The following is a 22234-nucleotide window of genomic DNA, read 5'->3' on the forward strand; positions in this document are numbered from 1 at the left end:
ACCAGTGGCCATGAATCAGACACTAGACATCAAGAGAAGTTACTTTCTAGAGCAGTGAAGATCCTGGGAGTCCTTCCATTGCCTGTAGAAAAAAAATCACCTCCCACTTCTTTAGAATTATCAAACTGTTAGCAACTATAAAGGAAAGCCTCTATCATGACAATCAACATTTTTAGTAAATTTATCCTCACAGAACTCCCAATGTTATATCCAATTGAAACTGCAAGAACTAATTCTAATGGGCTCCCTAAAATAAAAAATGAAGAAATAGCAAAAATGTCAGAAGTAGGTACTCTGGCTAGCTCCTCAAACAGTCACAGAATACCTATATATGCATATGATTTTAGTGAGAAAAAAATAAAATTCAAAAGATTATCTGAGAGTTAATTGTATCAAAAGAAATAGGGATAGAGGAGGAAGACATAATAGTATCAACCAATGACTGGCTTCAAAGTTATCTTTTAACCTCTTCATCAAAAAATAAACAAAATAAAGGCGTGAACCCCTAGTATATTCTAATGAACTAAGGGTCAGTCCTATTTGTGCATTTTTCTAAATCTGTAAATATGTGTTAATTTTAACAAAGGTATTCTAATTTCTCACTACAAGAACTTAACGAGAATGTACAAAATTGATCCATAATAAGGAGGTCTACTACATACAAAGCAGTGCCCCTAAAAGACTCAGAACCTCAAAGCATATAAGGATATATAAGCAATTACAGTACAATATGATAACATTCCCATAACAAGGCTACGCATCAGGAGCTGTGGACAACACTAAGATAATGAAGAGAAAGACTGGCCAGGACACAATAGACCAATCCTGGGCCACCACAAAAGTTGAGTTGAAAAGTAAGGACCTAAAATAAAAGAGCAACATTATATTGAGCTTGTAAGGAGACGAATTTTAAGGACATGTAGAAGGTATGCTCAGCGGGACTAGGCTCAATCAACATTTTCATAGTGTAGTTTCAATCAAGAAACAAGGTACTGTTTAAACTAAGAAATATCCTATTCATTGCAGCCTTGTTTAGATTAGCAAAAAAAAAAAAAAAAAAAAAAAGAAGGGTAATAAAAGTAATGAAAAGGAGAAATGATTTTTGGTTTGTTTTTTGTTTTTAAATAGAGACGAGGTCTCACTATGTTGCCCAGATTGGTCTCGAACACCTGGGTTCAAGCAATCCTCCTGCCTCAGCCTCCCAAAGTGTTGTAATTACAGGTAGGAGCTACTGCATCCAGCCAGGAAACAATCTAAAGTCCGCAAATAATAAACTGCATAAATAAATTATACACATTTACTACAATTCAAGGCAATCATTAAAATGAATGAGGAAGATTTATAATTATTTGGAATGTATTAAGTTGAAAATGATAACTATGATACATTAAGTTAAAATACATTAAGATGCAGACCAAGCACCCACTTCAAGGTATATATAAAAAATAATTAAAAGCAGAGACTCAAACAGGTATTTGTACACTAATGTTAACAGCAGCATTATTCACAATAGTCAGAAGGCAGAAATAGATCAACTGTCCATCAACGGATGAATGGATAAACAAAATGTGGTATATATACATACACTGAAATATTACTCAGCCATAAAAAGAAATGAAATTTTGAAATATACTATGAGATCTTTAAACTATCATGTTTCACGAAATACACCATTTGTGTAAAAAGAAGAGGGGCCACATATATGAATGCATGACTAGAGAGGTTGAAAATCTCTGGAAGACACAAAAGAAACCAATGACAGTTAACTCTGGGAAAAACTAGGAAAATGAAGATACAGTATGAATGAATTAAAGAGAGATATATCTTTTGCTATAACCTTTTTTATACTAGGTAAGTTTCTTATCATTTGTATATATTGCTTAAATTTTTTTTTTTTTTTTTGAGATGGAGTTTCGCTCTTGCTACCCAGGCTGGAGTGCAATGGCGCGATCTCGGCTCACCGCAACCTCCGCCTCCTGGGTTCAGGCAATTCTCCTGCCTCAGCCTCCTTAGTAGCTGGGATTACAGGCACACACCACCGTGCCCAGCTAATTTTTTGTATTTTTAGTAGAGATGGGGTTTCACCATGTTGACCAGGATGGTCTCGATCTCTTGACCTCGTGATTCACCCGCCGCCTCGGCCTCCCAAAGTGATGGGATTACAGGAATGAGCCACCACGCCCAGCCCAATATTTTTTTATTTAAAAAAAAAGGGGGCAAGAATAATTTTCCATGGATGCTAAACCCAGTGAGAAAGAGTTGTGAGAGCGACAATTTTCACATGATCTCAAAATACCACCACCTAGACTGCTTATTAATTACAAAAGGGAAATGTACATTTGCAAAGAAATAATCTGGTGATAGTTACCACCTTAAACAAGCAATCAAACTCAGCATCACCTATAAAGGAGGAAAATGGCATTAAGTGCCTCCTGAGGTGACATAAGGAGTACATAACATCACCTATATAGTGTTAATGCAGTAAATGTTTAGCTTGAACATATCTTAAATAAACAATACATAAATTCATATTGTAGAACATTGTATAAGACAACTGACTTAGATTATTCAATAAAGTTAATGTCACTTGGAAAAAAAAACGCTGGGGATTATTCTAGATTTAAAGAAACATAAACACCAAAAGCAGTATGTGAATGTGACTGGATCCTGAACCTGAAAAAAAACAAAAAGCAACTATAAGAGACATGTGGGAAACAAGAAAGATTTAAACACAAATGTTGTGTATTAGGTGATAATGAATTAAAGTTATTCTCCTCTGGTGTGATAAAAGTATTGTGGTTATGTTGGAGAATGTCCTGCTTCTTAGAGGATACATGCCAGTGTACTGGGAGAGGATGGGGAGTATCATGATGACTACAACTTACTCTCACTTAAAGCAAAATGTATGTTTAGAGGAGAAGAAAAAAGCAGTTGCTGCAAAATGCTGCAATTTGTGAATGTAGGTGAAAAGCACTATTCTTCATATTTTCTATAAATTTGAGAAATTTTCAAAATCAGAGTTTGGGGAGGAGTGTAGAAACAGCTGAATCAGGCACAGCTGAGCCCCAGTAACATAAAAGAGGAAAGGAAAAAAAAGGTTATCTTTTGCGATAAAAGTATACATAGGAATTAACTGATAAACATGGTTTTTCCATTATTAACCATGTTCTTCCTGATGGAGCATACGTAATAAACTCAATTATCCCCAGGAGTATCTGAATTAAACAAACCTCACTTTTAATTTCCTTACAACATAATCATTTTTCTTCAAGTAATTACAGTGTTACCAACTCTATAAATTTAGAGCTAGATTTGTAACTCTTGCTCAAAAATGAGCTGGCAGAAAAACACTGTTCCCATGCACATAGACACTACGTTGCCTACCCTTCCTACAAGTAAGAGAAAAGCCAGACAGCAAGATGACAAGTTTACTTAAGCTTGTGTTTTGTACAAATTACATAGAAGGAAGCTAAAGGGCACCAAATATCCTGGTTCACCAAAAATTATAGGAAGACAGAATCTTCCAACTCTTAAATCTTCAACCCACATTTTCATTGTTTCAAAACAGTATAAATTCCTATATTAAAAAACATCTAAGCAAATCTGTATTGCATCATGACTAGAAGTAAGTTATAGCAGGGAAAATCTAAAAGGCAAACTGATTTGGAAATGTGTATGTGCTTACTTTTCTATTAATACATCTATTGCCTTGAGAATTCACTTTTATACAAAACACTGAAGTCACACGATGAAGAACTGATTCAGAAGGAAATGGGAAGTTTTTCTTGTTTCCTCATCTTGAACGGTACCTAAATCCCTCCTGAGAATCTCTCAGATTGACAAAAAAATAAGCAGAATATGAAAATAAATCCATCCCTGTGGAACTCATGAAGCTGCACACTTAATATATATATACTTCTATGTATGTAAATTACACTTTGGTAAAAAAAGGTTTTTAAACATTTTTAAATAAAACACGTAGGTATAAATTTAACAAAACATGCAGGATCTACATGCTAAAAATTATAAAGACATTGATGAAGGAAATCAAAGATCATCAAAATAGATGGAGAGACACGCCATATTCCTAAATTGGAAAACTAAATATTGTAAAATGTCAATTCTCCTCCAAATTGATCTATAAATTCAATCTAATACTTAACAAAATACCAGAAAGGTTTTTTTGTAGTTATAAGCAATCTTATTTTAAAATTTTATATGGAAAGAGTAAGGAACTAGAATAGCTAAAAACAGACACCTGACCATCAACTTACAATCAACAATATTGAGATACATAAATAAAACATATTGCCCAATCCTCAAAAAGAATAATATTTTCACAATAAGACCTTCATAAAAATCTGCTTGGACAGAGAGAATGATTAACAAAGCACATTACTAGACATTGTCAATAAATCAGGAAGTAAGATTTGGTAAAGAATCTACAAGTGGTTTCTAAAGAACTGACTTCAAGTACAAAAATCCATTTCACAACACAACAGGCTCTTTTCCCTCCCACCACTACAACAGTAGTGATAATCAGATATGGAGACACACACACACACTCATAAGTACACACACTGAAAGAGGCCATATATAGAGTGCTCCAAAAGAACCACACTTTATTCTTCTTAATGTTTACAAAATCTGAGTCGCTTATCTTTTAATCTAGGACGGTGTGAAAGGGTTGGTTTTTTTTAAATATCAGCCCACAAAATAATCAATAAATCCCGAAAGTCTAAAGAAAAAACAATAAAATGAAGATTTATACTACTCATAGTCTCCTTGAATTAGCCTATCCCCAAATAATTTTTTACCTACTGACCTAGCCTGTACTAACAGGTCAACTATTAGTATGGGAGGAAGAAGAGAGAAAACTATCCATCCCAGTTTGTGCAGGAAACTAACATTGTATACCTGTTGTTTCTGCATGTACCATTTTACTGTGGCAGAGGCAGAAGATCAAATGCCTATCAATGTCCTCTTCTAAGAATACAGTATTTTGGCCAGGCGCGGTGGCTCATGCCTGTAATCCCAGCACTTTGGGAGGCTGAGGCAGGCGATCACCTGAGGAGAGGAGTTCGAGCCCAGCCTGGCCAACATGATGAAACCCCCTTCTCTACTAAAAATACAAAAATTAGCTGGGTGTGGTGGTGGGCGCCTGTAATCCCAGCTACTTGGGAGGCTGAGGCAGGAGAATGGCTTGAACCCAGGAGGCAGAGGTTGCCGTGAGCTGAGATCACGCCTGCTCTCCAGCCTGGGCGACAAGAGCAAAACCCTGTCTCAAAAAAAAAAAAAAAATACAGTATTTTAAGTTATAAAACAATATGTATAGAATTTGGAAAAGAGTATTTCTATAAATAGACCTATAAAAAAACTGAACAACTACACATCATAATTTAACAATGATTATTCTTCATGGTGTGATTACAGATAGTTTTCACCTTTTTCCACTATCTAAAAATCATTTTTTATAATTTTATAATTTTTTTAATTTTTTTATAATTTTTTATTTTTTTTATAATTTTTAATTTTTTTTATAATTTTCACACTTAGAAGGGAGTTATTCCCATTTCTTAAAATGCAACTTTTCTTTGTGACCCAAATCCTCATCTCAAGAGCATGCACTACTCTTCTTTAATATGTTATTCGCCAAGAACCAAGGCTATGTGATTTAGTATAGACAACATTAGCTTTGTGGTGGGTTTTAGGATTTTTTTTTTTTTTTTTGAGACAGAGTCTGGCTCTGTTGCCTAGGCTGAAGTGCAATGGCATGATAGCTCATTCCAACTTCCACCTCTTGGTTTCTAGGGATTCTCATGAACCTTAGTCACCTGAGTAGCTGGGATTACAAACGTGCACCATCATATCCAGCTACATTTTGTATTTTTAGTAGAGACAGGGTTTTGTCATGTTGGCCAGGCTGGTCTTGAACTCCTGGCTTCTAGTTATCTGTCCGCCTTGGCCTCTCATAGTGCTGGGATTATAGGCGTGAGCCAGTGCGCACTGCCAACATTAGCTTTTAAGATGCAGAAAATTTAAATCCAAGAACCAGATCTGCTGTGGAAAATATGAAACCTACCTGTTTACTTTTCAAAGTTGTTAAGAGGATCAAGTAAGAACTCATGTGAAAGTACTTTAATGCAATGTACTAATGTGAGCTATGATTATTACAAGTTCATGAATAAAACTGTATAACCTCAGATCTCATGTATAAAATGAGGGAGGTCTAAAATGAGTTCCAACGCATTTCTAAATCTGAAATTCTGTATTAACAGTGTCCTCTTAACTCAGTATTCTACTTGCATCTAATCTACCTCCCATAGAGGTATACCTTTTTTATGGATAATGGTTCCCAGATCTTCATGCTTTCTATCTTCACTAGGACATAGCCAACTCTCCACATTCTTGTCTTATGGCTCTAATTGTCTGAAAGTTAAAGAAAATTTATCTGTTCCTTCCAAACAGACTTTAAATTCCCTCTTAATCTAATTTATATTTCACGCTCTCCACCTTCCATATCTTGCAGTGTAGAGCAGTGGATACGCACATGAAACCTGGAGCCAGGCTACCTAGCTTTAGATCCTGGCTTTACTATGTCACTAGCTCTGCAATGTAACCTTGAACAATTTACTTAATCTCTCTGTGACTCAGTTTCCTCATCTGTAAAATAGGTATAATAAGAGTATGCCTATTGCAAAAGGTTGTGTAAAGTACTGAAAACAGTGCCTGAATGTAGTAAATGTTACATAGTGACTGATGAAGTCCTTTTCTAACCTTGCTTCTCTAAAAGTGTAATGTTTACAGGCTAAGATGAAACAATGAACCAACATTTGCCTCTTGCTGTTTTCTCACTGAAAAATGTCTTATTATTTACCTATCAAAAGCTTCTCCACATCACTGTAGTGAAGTCAAACACACTCTTCATGGTTGGATTTATTTTTTTTTTACTCTGTTCAAATCCTCTAACCTATTAGTCCGTTCTCATGCTGCTATGAAGAAATACCCAAGACTGGGTAATTTAAAAAGGAAAGAAGTTTAATTGCCTCATAGTTTCACAGGGCTGGGGAGACCTCAGAATACTTACAATCATGGCGGAAGGAGTTAGCAAACACATCCTTCTTCACATGATGGCAAGAAGGAGAAATGACAAGCCAAAGTGGGAAAAGTCCCTTTTAAAACCATCAGATCTCGTGAGAACTCACTATCAGGAGAACAGCATGAGGGTAACCATCCCCATGATTCATTTACCTCTCACAGGGTCCATCCCACCACATATAGGGATTATGAGAACTACAATTCAAGATGAGATTTAGACGGGGACACAGCCAAACCATATCACCTAACATTTCCCAATATTTGTTCCTTAGATCACTAGTTCCTCAAGATGTTGTAAGGGGGGAAAAAAGGTTCGGAGATCAAATAAATTTGGAAAATACTGAGTTAATGTTAGACAGGCTTCTTTACTGTAAGTCTTTTACATGTTAATATGTACTTGAAATTCTAAGAGAAAATAAAGTACACATTGTTTTCCAAGTTTATTCGACTCCAGAGCCCTTTTGTCAAGGAGCCACATTGGGAAATGCTGCTGCTCCAGTTCTTTGACAACCTTTAATACAAAATATGCTGTCTTATGTAAACTCAGTATTTTATTAATCTGATTCACACAAAAGATCTGTTCTCAAGTTCATGCTGAGAAATCTGGCTCAATAAACTAATAACTACTGCCCTGCACAAATTACTTTTGAAATTTCTGAATATCAACATTGTCCTCTTAAAATGAACAAACATCAGTGACCAGTTCCTCACTCTAAGTCACGAGCTATTTATTTTCATGATGAGATTTAATCTATTTATTTACCAACATCCTTTGAATAAAGTCTATTTATTCAACATTCCCTTAAAGGAATTCCACCACAGAACCTTGCCAATCATCCCAGTACCAGTGCTGGCATAAATATAGTGTCCCAAACATACAACTTACAGCGTTGAAGGAATACTAAAAAAAGAAAATGCCATCTAACACATGAATGAAGAAGGAACAATAAAATTTCACTATTTTGCAATCCCTGATGAATTAGGAAATCTAAGCAATTACCATCAATAGCCGCTAACATCACAAAGAGATGTAAGACCTTACATATCTCCTGATGAAAACACAAATCACTCCTATAAAGTACTGAGAAAAAAAAAAAAACATAAAAACCAACCTATCAATTTACAGGAAATTAAGGAAACACAAGAACATGTTAAGTGACATTACAGAGATACAATCAGCAAAATGAGACTAAGGGAAACTTATCAGGGCAAACAACCTGGTTTCTTTAATTTAAAAATTAAGAAAAAAAAAGAGATGAAGAGAGTCTAAAGATTTAAAATGATTAATAAACACACCAAGCTATTGCAAAGTATGAATCTTATTTGGATTTCACTTCAAGCAAATAAACTATAGGTCTATATCTATTTATAAATCATAGAAATATGAAGCCTGATTCATATTTGATATTAAGAACTTGCTATATATTTTTTGGTATGATAATGTTATTATGGTTATGCTATAAAAAGAGAAAGAGAGGCTGGGTACGGTGGCTCACACCTGTAATCCTAGCACTTTGGGAGGCCAAGGCAGGCAGATCATGAGGTCAGGAGTTCAAGACCAGACTGACCAACATGGTGAAACCCCATCTCTATTAAAATACCAAAGATTAGCTGGGCGTGGTGGCACGAACCTGTAATCCTAGCTACTCAGGAGGCTGAGGCAGGAGAATCACTTGAACACGGGAAGCAGAGGTTGCAGTGAGCCAATATTGCACCACTGCACTCCAGCGTGGACAACAGAGTGATACTTGGTCTCAAAAGAAAAAAAGAGAGAGAGAGAAAAAGAGAGAGACTTTATCTTTTAAAAATCAATATTGAAATATCTGAAACTTAAACATTACATATGTCAAGGACTTGATTTAAAACAATCCAGGGGTCGGTGTGGTGGCTCATGCCTGTAATCCAAACACTGGGTGGATCACCTGAGGCAAGGAGTTCAAGACCAACCTGGCCAACATGGCAAAACCCTATCTCTATACTAAAAATACAAAAATTAGCCAGGCGTGGCGGTACACGCCTGTAATTCCAGCTACTTGAGAGGCTGAGGCACAAGAGTCGCTTGAACCCAGGAGGCAGAGGTTGCAGTCAGCTGAGATTATGCACTACACTCCAGTCTGGGTAACAGAGCAAGACTCTGCCTCAAACAATAATAATAAGAATAACAACAACAACAATCCAGAGATTGGGCATGAGGGGTGCTAGATAGAAATACAGATGAAACAAGACTACCTATAAGTTGATAATTCTTGAAGTTCAATACTGGGTACATGAGAGCTCTTTATACTATCCCCTCTACTTTTATATTAATATATATTTAAAATATTCTATAATAAAAAGATAAGAAAAAAATGCTATATGGGAATTGAATTATCATAGTATCTACCTATTCCCATAACAGATTAATCCAGAGTCAGGCACAAGTGAATGTTAATTTACTAAAATCAAATTATATTTATAGAGTACCATAAGGAATCATCTGACCTGAACATCACCATCAGTCAACATGCTAAACTCTCCTACGTAATTACTCTTATTTACAAGTCTGTTAACAGTATCTAACCAATTTATACCTCTCTGTGAAAAAAAAAGTATTTAAGTATTATTTATTTTTTAAGTTTTTTATTAAATAAAGCAACAGTCACAGAAAAAAAAACTGCAGTCATTGCCGTCTTTCTAGTCCTATGGGCCTTTGGTACTTCCGGAATTTATTGTCAGCAGAGTTAGTGCATAAGCACTCCAGCTCACTGAGCTCCCAAACAGGACTAGTTTTATCCTGTGTACAAAAACCCTTTCCTGACTACCTACTCTGAAATAAGGAGCCAAACCGACAGATGGCAGACGAAAAGGAAGAGGGAGGTGATAAGGAGGCAGTACAAGACAGCACTAGGAAAAAATAACAGAAAGAACTGAAAGAATCTTAAATACGAATATAAAGATATAAAATATTCAGCAATGTCTTAGATTTTTGCAAAACAAAGTCACATTTTGTCACTAATCAATTACTTTAAAGCTAAGTGATTCTGTGATTCATATTGGATTTTATTCCTTTATGTGACATACGTTTGAGAGTTTTGAGAAATCTTTCTTAATATCTCATAAATTAACCAAAGCATTTCAAACTATTCTCAAAAGAACAAGATAAATGGGACATACTAAATTTTATCAACATTTCACTACTGCCACACATCTGCCTTTTTAGAAGTTACCAGACTTTCTTTTTCAGCTTCTAAAAAGTAAAGTGCCCCAGCTCTATGCTAATCCATGATACAATCGAAACCACATCAGTATTACTGCGGCCTACTAATAGGTTTTAGTTAAAATATTGGTTTAAAAGATACTACAGTGTTGCCATTAGAATTAAAGTTTTAATCGAAATAACATTTCTTTAAAATGCCTCGGCTTTTGGTGTAAAAAACATCATTTAAGAACATGCCAACTACCATAAGCCATCTTGGCCCATTCATAATGCCAAGTACCACTTCTGCTTCTAGATTAAGTAGTTTTCCTATCACTTAATTTAGAGATCAAACTTGCAGCACCATACAATATAGAAGCCCATCACTCACACTCTGGAAATTTTACAAAGAAATAGCAACTTCTAGGCTTTGGTTGTAGAACCAGAACCAGTTCATTTCTGGTTGTACCATAAAAAAGAACAACTAGAGGTTGAGGCTATTCGGGGGCTCATTCCTAAGGCAGCTCCCTCTCTCTTCCATGGAAGTTTGTCAAATGGGAGAATAACATCTGCCTGCCTGTCTCACAGAGGTCTTATTTATATCAATTAAGAAAATGTTTACAAAATTATTTTATAAACTAAAAAACTATAAATAAATCCAAGTTGTTATTCTCTATTTGCATTTTAGACAGTTTGCTTAAGGTTACTCCTTAATATCACTGGGTTTCAAGGTCTACCAAGAAAAATTTTATATGTCAAGTCATAAAGATTCACTAATACTCACTTTTTAATAGCAAAGTCCAGTCCTTACACCAATTACTGTTCTCTTCTATCATCTATTCCTCTTCTTGGCAGAACAGAATTAGAAACATGCTTTAAGAAATCAAAGCAGGCCGGGCGCAGTGGCCCAAGCCTGTAATCCCAGCACTTCGGGAGGCTGAGGCGGGCGGATCATGAGGTCAAGAGATCGAGACCATCCCGGCTAACATGGTGAAACCCCGTCTCTACTAAAAACACAAAAATTAGCCAAGCGTGGTGGCACATACCTGTGGTCCCGGCTATGCCAGAGGCCGAGGCGGAAGAATCGCTTGAACCCAGGAGGTGGAGGTTGCCGTGAGCTGAGACTGCGCCACTGCACTCCAGCCTGGCAACAGAGCAATACTCTGTCTCAAAAGAAAAAAAAAAGATGGAAATCAAAGGAATAGGTAGTCTCTAAAGTTCTGTCTCATTGTCACCATGATTCCTGAACACCCCTATAGCATGATCCTGCCCACATGACACTACTTGGATGGGGTTTTAGATGAGCCAACCCAAACTATGTCACTGAGGCTGGCCATTTCTATGCTCTGCCCCCTACAGTCTCCACCAACACTTTTTCATTTCTAAATTCTCATTCAGTCTGCATCACCTCCTAGCTCTGTGATCTTAGGCAAGTTACTTAATCTCTCTGTGCTTCAAATTCCTTATCTGCAAAGAAGGTTTTACCTCAGAAGTTTAAACATGGGTTAAATAATACATGGAAAAATGCTAAGAGACTGGATAAGTGTTCTCACCACAAAAATGATGACTAAGTGAAGTAATGTATATGTAAATTAGCTAATTTAGTCATTCCCCAATGTATACATACTTCAAAATTTCATGTAGCACACAAGAAACACATGAAATTTTATCTGCCAATTTAAAAATAAAAAATAACACATGAAACTGCTTAGAACAGTGACTGCACAGTAAATGCTCAGTATTTGCTAGTGTTATTCCTTTCTATGTGCATCTTTCTAGTCTCCCACCACACCACCATCATTAAATTACACAAATCTTTCCATCATTCTCCATCCCTCATTCTTTCCAAAAGAACAAGCAAATTTTGAGAAAGCAGATACTATGATCATATTACTATATTTCATTATACATGACTGAATATTTGGTTATGTAAGAAAGTTCAATAATACCTTATAAAAAAGATAATGGGCCGGGCGCGGTGGCTCAAGCCTGTAATCCCATCACTTTGGGAGGCCGAGGCAGGTGGATCACGAGGTCAAGAGATCAAGACCATCCTGGTCAACATGGTGAAACCCCATCTCTACTAATACAAAAAATTAGCTGGGCATGGTGGCGCGTGCCTGTAATCCCAGCTACTCAGGAGGCTGAGGCAGGAGAATTGCCTGAACCCAGGAGGCGGAGGTTGCGGTGAGCCAAGATCGTGCCATTGCACTCCAGCCTGGGTAACAAGAGCGAAACTCCGTCTCAAAAAAAAAAAGATAATGGCCCACCATGCTTTTAAATTATATTAACACTTAAGTATAATCTTCCTAGTTCTAAATTAGGTTATCTACTTATTTCCAATACTATCAGTTAGCAAGGTTGCTTACTTGAATTATATCACATAAAAGTACCCATGACCAAAGAGTTTTATGGTATAGTGACTAAGGTCTTAAAATACAGCAAAACTTTAAAAAGCCTTCCATAAATGCTACTGTATTTTTTAAAAAACAACAATGTATCTCAAAAAAAATCAAAAGCAACAGAGACATCCTTTTTTTGCTTTTGAGAAAAGGTCTTGCTATGTTGCCTAGGCTAATATTGAACTCCTGTGCTCAAGCAATCCTCCCGCCTTGGCCTCCCAAGCAGCTAGGACTGTAAACATGCCACCACGCTCAGCTTAACGGTGACCTTAAATCAGGAGTTTAGAGTGAGGAAAATAACTTACCAGAAACGAGGAAATACCACTGCTAAATTAACATTACTGCTGGGTGAGGTGGCTCATGCCTGTAATCCCAGCACTTTGGGAGGCCAAGGCAGGAGGATCACCTGAGGTCAGGAGTTCAAGACCAGCCTGACCAACATGGAGAAACCCCATCTCTACTAAAAATACAAAATTAGCCAGGCGTGGTGGCGCATGCCTATAATCCCAGCTATTCAGGAGGCTGAGGCAGGAGAATTGCTTGAACCCGGGAGGCAGAGGTTGCAGCGAGCTGAGATCGAGCCACGCACTACAACCTGGGCAAGAAGAGTGAAATTCCGTGTTCCCCCCACCCCGCCCCCCACCCACACACAAAATTACTACCATTATCATTAGGGGACAACCAAATAGCTTAAACACTTGCAACAAGAACAAGAGCTAAAAATTCAAGTTTTTTTACATGCTACTTAACACACTCTATCAACAATTATGTGCTCTAGATAATGTTATAAATTCTAAATCCTAACATTTCACATGTAAGTACTCAAGGCAAAGAATTCACACCGTTGTTTAACTGACACAATAGTCCTTCAGCTTATGAATTACTTGATCTGGCCAGGCTTGGTAGCTCATGCCTACAATCCCAGCACTTTGGGAAGCTGAGGTGTGAGGGTCACTTGAGCCCAGGAGTTTGACCAGCCTAGGCAACAGAGTGAGACGCCCCATCCCTAAAAAAAATTAGCAGGGTGTGGTGGTGCACACCTGCAGTCCCAGCTACCTGGGAGGCTGAGGTGGGAGGATCACCTGAGTCTTGGGAGGTCAAGGCTCCAACGAGCCGTGATCCCACCACTGCACTCCAGCCTGGGAGACAGAGTGAGACCTTGTCTCAAAAAAAAAAAAAAAAAAAAATCAGTTAATCTAATTTAGAGACAGTTTTACTCCACAGACAACTTCCTGGAGTTGTACTCCTAGTTTACTACACGCTGGGGACTTTTCTAGGCAGTGGAATAAACAACATATCCAAGGTTCCTGCTTTCATGGAGTTTACATTCTAGTAAGGAAGACAAACAATAACCAGGTAGGCAAGTAATTCAATATCAGGAAGCATAAGTGCCAAAAAAAAATAAAGCAAGAGAGACAGGGGATGCAGGGAGTGGCCACTATTTTCTATACTGTATTCACTGAAGATCTCTCTACAGGGGTGAGGTCTGAGGCACTCTTTTTAAGCAGAAGTCTGAATTATGTGAGTTAGCCAGCAGTGCAAAAACTTGAGGGAAGGGACGAACAAGTTTTAAACCCTGGGAGGGTGTCTGGCCCGGTCAAGGAATACGGAAAGTTCAATGTAGCCCAAATGGAATAAATAAGGAAAGGGAGGTAGGGACTACATCATGTAGGACCTTGTAGGCCACGACCAGGAATTTGGCTGTTCTTTAAATTTAAAATAACCATATTTTAAATTACTTTAAAATGTTAAAATATTTAAATTACTCTAAAATAGCCGGGCAGTGGTTCACACCTATAATCCAGAACTCTGGGAGGCCAAGGTGGGCAGATCACTTGAGGCCAGAAGTTCGAGACCAGCCTGACCAATATGGTAAAACCCTGTTTCTACTAAAAATACAAAAATTAGCCAGGTGTGGTAGCACGTGCCTGTAATCCCAGCTACTCCGAAGGCTGAGGCAGGAGAATCATGTAAACCCGGAAGACAGAGGTTACAGTGAGCCAAGATCATGCCACTGCACTCCAGCCTGCGCGGCAGAGCAAGACTCCATCTCCAAAAAAAAATTATTTTAAAATAATAATTCTAATTTAATTTAGAAGTCATCTGAGGTATTAAATAAAGGAGTGATTAACATATGAAAAGGTCATTCTAGTTATGAAGTAGAAAACAGCCTATAAGAGGTTAAGTGAGAAAACAAGGAAACCAGGTAAGAGACTATTATGATTTACCCACACAGGAGATGGTGGTGGTTTAAACCAGCATAAGGCAGAGATGACAAAATATGATCAGATTAGAAATGTATTCAGAAAAGAGAGCCAAGATAATTTGCTAATACACTAGTTTTATGATATAAAGAAAAAGAAGAATCGGAGATCACTTAAGGTTCTGGCCTGAGCAACTAGTTGAATGGTCCTGCCATTTATCAATACTAAGAGAAGATTCAGAGGAAATAATGAGAATAGAAATCACACCTTCTGTGTTGAACAAATTTAGTTTGAGATGTCTATTAGATGTTTTGTTATATAGGTAAACTCATGTTATGGGGCTTTGCTGTACAGATTTCATCACCCAGATATTAAGCCTAGTACCCATTAGTTATTTTTCCTGATCCTCTCCCTCCTTCCATTCAACACTCTCCAAAAGGCCCCAGTGTTTGTTGTTCCCCTTTATGTGTCCATGTTTTCTCATCATTTAGCTCCCACTTACACATAAGAACAAGCAGATTAACTATGACACTCAATCTTGGGGAGGAGGTCTAAGCTGAAGACATAAATTTGAGTCAATCAGCATATAGATAGTATTTAAAGACACAGAATTTAATAAATATAGATGGGGAAGATTTTGTTTATTTCATCCTCACATGCTATGTAGCAGCTATAATTATTCCTTTTTTTTTTTTTTCCTGAGACAAAGTCTCGCTCTTGTCCCCAAGGCTGGAGTGCAATGGCACGATCTGGGCTCACTGCAACCTCTGCCTCCTGGTTTCAAGCTATTCTCCTGCCTCAGCCTCCCAAGAAGCTGGGATTACAGATGCCTACACCACTCCCAGCTAATTTTTGCATTTTTAGTAGAGACAGGATTTCACCATGTTGGCCAGTCTGGTCTCGAACTTCTGATCTCAGGTGAACCGCCCACCTCGGCCTCCCAAAGTGCTACGATTACAGGTGTGAGCCACCACACTCAGTCTAATTATTCCCATTCTACAGATCAGAAAACTGAGGCTAAGAGATTAAGACTTGCCTAACATCATTCTACTAACTGGTAGAAAGAAGAGGGGGGTAAAAAGAACAGATCTAACTGCATGACCTTTCTCAACTAGGGCTTGTTATATGAACCTCGGAACACAATGATCAGAGCGAATACTTTCTCAATTCTCACAAGGATGGTACATAACTAGTGCCATCCTAGATACATTGGAGAGAAGTTAATTCTTTACATATAACAAGTGTCCGAATGTCTTTGGGCATTTGGGTTTAATTTTCTTATGAAACCCCAGTCGAAAGATAAAAAGAAACTATACTACTATTATTCCATTACTACTATTAGGAATCATTTTTTTTTTATTTAAAAAAAATTTTTTTTTTTAATTAAGATGGGGTTTCACCATGATGGCCAGGCTGGTCTTGAACTCCTGACCTCAGGTGATCTACCCACCTCGGCCTCCCAAAGTGCTAGGATTACAGGAGCGGGCCACAGCACCTGGCCAGGAATCATTTAAAATGAGAGACATTCCTGCACAGCAAAGCAACAATTAACAAAATGAAAATGCAGCCTATGGATTTGGAGAAAATATTTGCAAACTAGGTATCTGATAAAGGGTTAATATCCAAAATATATAAGGAACTCATACAACTCAATAGCAAAAAAACAAAAATAAATAACCTGATTTTAAAATGGGAAAAGGACCTGGATAGACATTTCTTCAAACAGGACATAAAAATTGCCAACAGATATATTAAAATGTGCTCAACATCACTAATCATCAGGGAAACACAAATCACAACCACAATGAGGTATCACCTCACACCTGAAAGAATGGCGATTACCAAAGAGACAAGAGATAAGTGATGATGAGGGAGTTGAGAAAAGGGAGTATTTCAACACCATTGGTGGAAATGTAAATTGGAACAGCCATTATGGAAAACAGTATGTAGGTTTCTCAAAAACTTAAAAAGAAAACCACCATATAATCCAGCAATCTCTTTTCTGGGTTTTAACCCAAAAGAAATAAAAGCAGCATCTCAGAGAGAGATCCGCACTCCCATATTCACTACAGCATTATTCACACTAGCTGAGATGTGGAGCCAATCTACATGTCTGTCAGTGGATGGTTTGATAAAGAAATTGTGATACAAACACACTTTGGAATATTACTCCGCTTTTAAAAAGGAAATCCTGCCATTTACAATAAAACGAACGAACCTGGAGGACATTGTGTTAAGTGAAAAAAGCCAGACATAGGAACAAAAAAGAAAAACTAAATAATCTTTTTTTATATGCGGAATCTTTAAAAAAAGTTAAATACACAGAAACAGAGACTAGAACAGTGGTTGGAACAGTAGGGGAGATGTAGGTCAAGGGAACAAAGTTGCAGATATGTAGAATGAATAAACCTAGAGATCTAAAGCATAGCATGAGGGCTGGGTGTGGTGACTGATGCCTATAATCAATCCCAGCACTTTGGGAGGCCAAGGCAGGCAGATCACTTGAGGCCTGGAGTGCAAGAGCAGCCTGGACAACTCGATGAAACCCCATCTCTATTAAAAATACAAAAAATTAGCCAGGTGTGGCAGCACACACCTATAATCTCAGCTACTCAGATGGCTGAGGCAAAAGAATTGCTTGAACCCAAAGTGGAGATTACAGTGAGTGGAGATGGTGCCACTGCACCCCAGTCTGGGTGACAGAGCAAGATTCTGTCTCAAAAAATAAAGTACACGTTGAGCATTATAATTATATTAGTGTATCATAGACCAGAAATTTTCTAAAAGTAGATTTTAAATTCTCCTAGCACACACAAAAAAAGTAGCTATGTGAGATGATGGGTATGTCAAATTATTACATATAGCAATCATTTCACTATGTATATCAAAACATCATGTGTACACATTAAATTTATATAATAAGTAAGCCTGAAATAAATAAATAAAATTAGAGAGAAGAGATTGATGAATAATATGTTACCATCCTGTGTCTTCTTGTGGGCTTATTTTGTAATCAGTAAAATGAAGTATTATTTGAGTTTTTATGGCAGCAAAAGTGATTGTACTTTAAGACTATCCCAGACCTTTACTGGTTCCATTCACAATCAGCACTCAGCATCTATTTTCCTGGGAACAGTAATTCATTAGAAAACCACTAGAAAAGAAAAAGAAAGAAAAATAATTTTTTTTTGAGATGGAGTCTCACTCTGTCACCCAGGCCAGAGTACAATGGCATGATCTCAGTTCACTGCAACCTCCGCCTCCTGAGTTCAAGTGATTCTCCTGTCTCAGTCTCCCAACTAACTAAAATTACAGGCAACCACCACCATGCCCAGTTAATCTTTGTATTTTTAGAGACAGGGTTTCACCATGTTGGCCAGGCTGGTCTCGAACTCTTGACTGCAGGTGATCTACCCACCTCGGCCTCCCAAAGTGCTGGGATTACAGGTATAAGCCACCATGCCCGGCCAAATAATTTTTTAAAAAGAAACCACTGGAATATAAACTCGTCAAGTGCCAGAATCTTTGATTTTCAATTAATGTGTTCCAAGTACCTGCAACAGTGCTCTCTCTGGGAATGAACCTAAATTTCCAGTCTTGCTGGGCAGTACTTGTTACCCTATAAGATTGAGATTTCTTCATATTGTCTTAGTTTTCTGGCACCAGTAAAATGTAACAGGATTGCCCTAACCCAGAACTTTCAACTCACAGTTTAATTTTCGTTACAACTGCCCTTCTTCCTTATGTAACTACGACAGGTTCCAACATACTGCCATTACTGGTCCAAAGAACTACCATACTATGGATATCAATATGTACTGTATATACTGTTCAAAATAACTATGTACAATGTGAACCAATAACTACTGTATCACATATTCTAGAGGAAGAAATATTCTTACATTTCACTTATTCTTTGTTAAAATCCACATGTATTTTAGAACACAGGTACCATACATCAATGGAGCACTTCCATTAAATGCAAAATGTTAAAATGAGTAATCCTGACTAGGCCAGAACTAATGGACTTCACCTGCACACAAGTTACATGTATGAATGCAGTATTAGTGGACAATGTATTTCATTTTCAAGCTATAAGAACCCACCATCTGCAAGCATTAAGCATCCATCCACAAGGGGTCACCAGAATGACTACTGTTTTTTTAATCACTTATCTCTGACAAAAAATATATATACATTAAAGGGATGACAACATATTCTGTTGGTGCTTTCATACATTACTGGCGGGAATGCAAATTGATACATTTGTGGAGGAAAATTTGGGAATTTGGGAATATCTAACAAAACCACATGTGCACTTAACTTTTGAACCAGTAATCACACTTAAAGAAATCTACCTTGAAAGGCCAGGCATGGTGGCTCACGCCTGTAATCCCAGCACTTTGGGAGGCCGAGGTGTGTGGATCACCTGAGGTCAGGAGTTTGAAACCACCCTGACCAACAAGGTGAAACTCCATCTCTTAAAAAAAAAAAAAGAAATCTACCTTGAAGATACAGTTCTAATAATACCAAAATACTATGCACAAGGTTATCTGCATAAGAAACAACCTAAATGCCCATACATACATGAATAATTGAAGAGGTTAAGCTACATCTATACAGTCAAGTCACAAGTCGCAGCTGTAAAAAAGAATAGGCTGGGGGAGGAAGGCAGCAAATCACACTGCCACGTGTGTACCTATGCAACAATCTTGCATGTTCTTCACATGTACCCCAAAACCTAAAATACAATAAAAAAAGAATAATAAAAATAAAAAAATAAAAAAATAAAAGAATAGACTGGATGCAGTGGCTCACTCCTATAATCCCAACACTTTGGAAGGCCAATGTGGGAGGATCACTTGAGCCCAGGAATTTGAGACCAGCCTGGGCAACATGACAAAACCCCATCTCTACAAAAAATCAACAAATTAGCCAGGTGTGGTGGTGCACACCTGTAATCCCAGGTACTCATGTGGCTGAGGCAAGAGGATCCCTTAAGCCCAGGGGAATTAAGTCTGCAGTGAGCCATGACTGTACCACTGCACTCCAGACTGGGCAACAGACTAAGACTGTGTCAAAAAAAAAAACAAAAAACAAAAAACAAAGAATACGAAAGGAACATCTCTTCAAAAGAATGAACTGATTTGGAGTCACTTCCAGGGTATACTATTGAGTGAAAAAGGTAAAGTACAAAAGTGTATAATATACTCTTCACATTAAAAAGGGAACAGGAAAACAATCTGGAAGTTTCTCTGAAAGTTAAACATACAGTAATCATATGACACAGCAATTCCACCCCTAGGTACCCATAAGAATTGAAAACATATGTTCACACAAAAAAATTGTACATGAATGTGCAGAACAGCATTATTCATAACAGCTAATAAGTAGAAAACCAAATGTCCCTCAACTGATGCATGGATGAACAAAATGTAGTATATTCATACAATGCAATAACATTCAGTTATCAAAAGGAAGGAAGTACTGATACACGCTACAATATTGATCAACTTTGACAAAATTTATGCTAAGTGAAAGAAGCCAGGTACAAAATGCCACATATTATATGATTCCATTAACACAAAACATCCAGAACAGGCAAATGCATGCAGAAAAGTAGATTGGGAAGGGGACACGGGAAGTGACCTCTAATGGATATCGAGTTTCTTTTGGGGGTGAAGAAAGTGTTCTGGAATTAGACAGTTGCGATGGTTGCACCACCTTGTGAATATACTAGAAACCACTGAACTGTACACTTTAAAAGGATGAGTTGTATGGTATGTGAACTGTATGACAACAAGTAACTGTATGAGAAGAAAAGGAAAATAAAAGAACGCCCACATATATTTTCATTAGTATAACAGAAATAAAGGAAGGGACAAACCAGAAACTAAAGAGACTGTGTACCCACAGGGCATGGGCAAGAGGTAGAAACAAAGATGGGGGATGGAAAGGAGATAGTAAAAACAAGGAGAGAGTGACACTTTCAATACACCTTTTTATGTAGTAGTGTTTAGTAGCAGTGTTTAGTAACTGTAATGTTTCATATGCCAAAAAGTAATTACAATTAAAACCAACCAGGGTTAGAGGGAACCCCAAATGGAATAGTAACAGAAACAAATGAACCTAACGCATTAGGGATGAATAAGATTAACTAAAGGGAGTGGGAAAGAAAATAACTAACCTAATAACATTGGAAAACTATTTTGACTAGATACCATAAGGCTAAAGACCAAAATAACTATATATACAAATACTCTAATGTGGGTCAAGATGGCCAGAAGCAGATCTATGTTATTTCTAGTTAAATAATTATAAGCTTGCTTTGCTTATTGTACACTGAAGTTTATACCCTGAACTAAGCTATGTCAAATATTGGTGCAGTAAAATAGAAATCAAGTGGCAACAGGAGGCCTAAGGTAAAGACCATCTTAGAGCACTGTAAAACCGTGGAACACCACAGGTGGTTGCAGAGCAGGAAATACTGCTTTGGTCCCAAGAATGCCTTCTCAACATGGAGGTGGCATGAGGGTCTCGGGAAAAAGACTTGCGCAAGATCTCTGAGAAGGGAGGCGACCTCTGTTCACAAGATCCAGGAGGGTCTTTGCAGATGGGAGCTAGCAAGGAAGAAAAGCCTTGCAGCGCAGAGATAACGGGAACGGCTATGTCTTCAAAATATGGAGTGATTTTGATTGCTCTGTGCCCGCAATGCTCCAGAGATGAAAGCCCCTTGAAGCATTGGGTGTGGTCAGATCTGGTGGCCTCTTCTCCGCTATGCTTCTGATGCAAATGCACCTCGATAGCAACCAGTGGTAGAATTCAGTGTTCTAGGTTTGCTTAAGAATCACTGCAGACCACACCTCTCCCCTCGGCTATCTTGCCCACAATAGTCTCAAGGCCTCGCCCAATAGTTTCAAGGCCTCCCCTGATCACCCCCCTTCACCCATCAATTAACAAGTGTATGCACCTAATAAAAGCCTGTGGAAATCAGAACTTCTGGACCAATGCTGGACCCATGCAGTAAAATTCTACTTGTGTCTTTATTTCCTTTTCTCAATCCCTTGTCACCACCAGGACTAAGGCCACCCATGAACAGGGTTGGGGCTGGTACCCAACACTCTAATTACTAAATATGTTTTCATTAGGGTACAGGGTAGCTATCTGTAACCACCTAATGTGGATTCTAGAAGTCAACAAATAAGTGAGTATACTCTATATTATGAAAGCCAGGTTTCCGACAGAGACAGAAGTTACAAATAAGGAAAGGGAAAAGGTTAGAATGAACTTTGTGGTACTGGATTAGAATAGGTGTCAATATGAACCCATGGTTTTAAATATATAGAAATCTAGGC

The 22234-nt window shown here is 37.7% G+C and overlaps 1 protein-coding gene across 8 annotated transcripts in view; it reads right to left on the bottom strand.

Annotated features, from left to right (window-relative positions):
• Positions 1-12133, bottom strand: part of HERC1 (HECT and RLD domain containing E3 ubiquitin protein ligase family member 1) — a 211810-nt gene extending 199677 nt beyond the window's left edge. For 7 of the 8 annotated variants that reach the window (XM_064361400.1, XM_064361396.1, XM_064361399.1 and 4 more), the window contains exon 1: positions 11320-12133. The gene's annotated coding sequence lies outside the window, so the exon portion shown is untranslated. The remainder of the gene's footprint in view (positions 1-11319) is intronic. The other variant, XM_064361402.1, reaches the window with a different exon arrangement.
• Positions 12134-22234: the final 10101 nt, after the last annotated feature.

Source organism: Aotus nancymaae, unplaced genomic scaffold (genome assembly GCF_030222135.1).
Source record: "Aotus nancymaae isolate 86718 unplaced genomic scaffold, 86718_ANA_hifiasm-v0.15.2.pri h1tg000041l, whole genome shotgun sequence".
Taxonomy (NCBI): Eukaryota; Metazoa; Chordata; class Mammalia; order Primates; family Aotidae; genus Aotus; species Aotus nancymaae.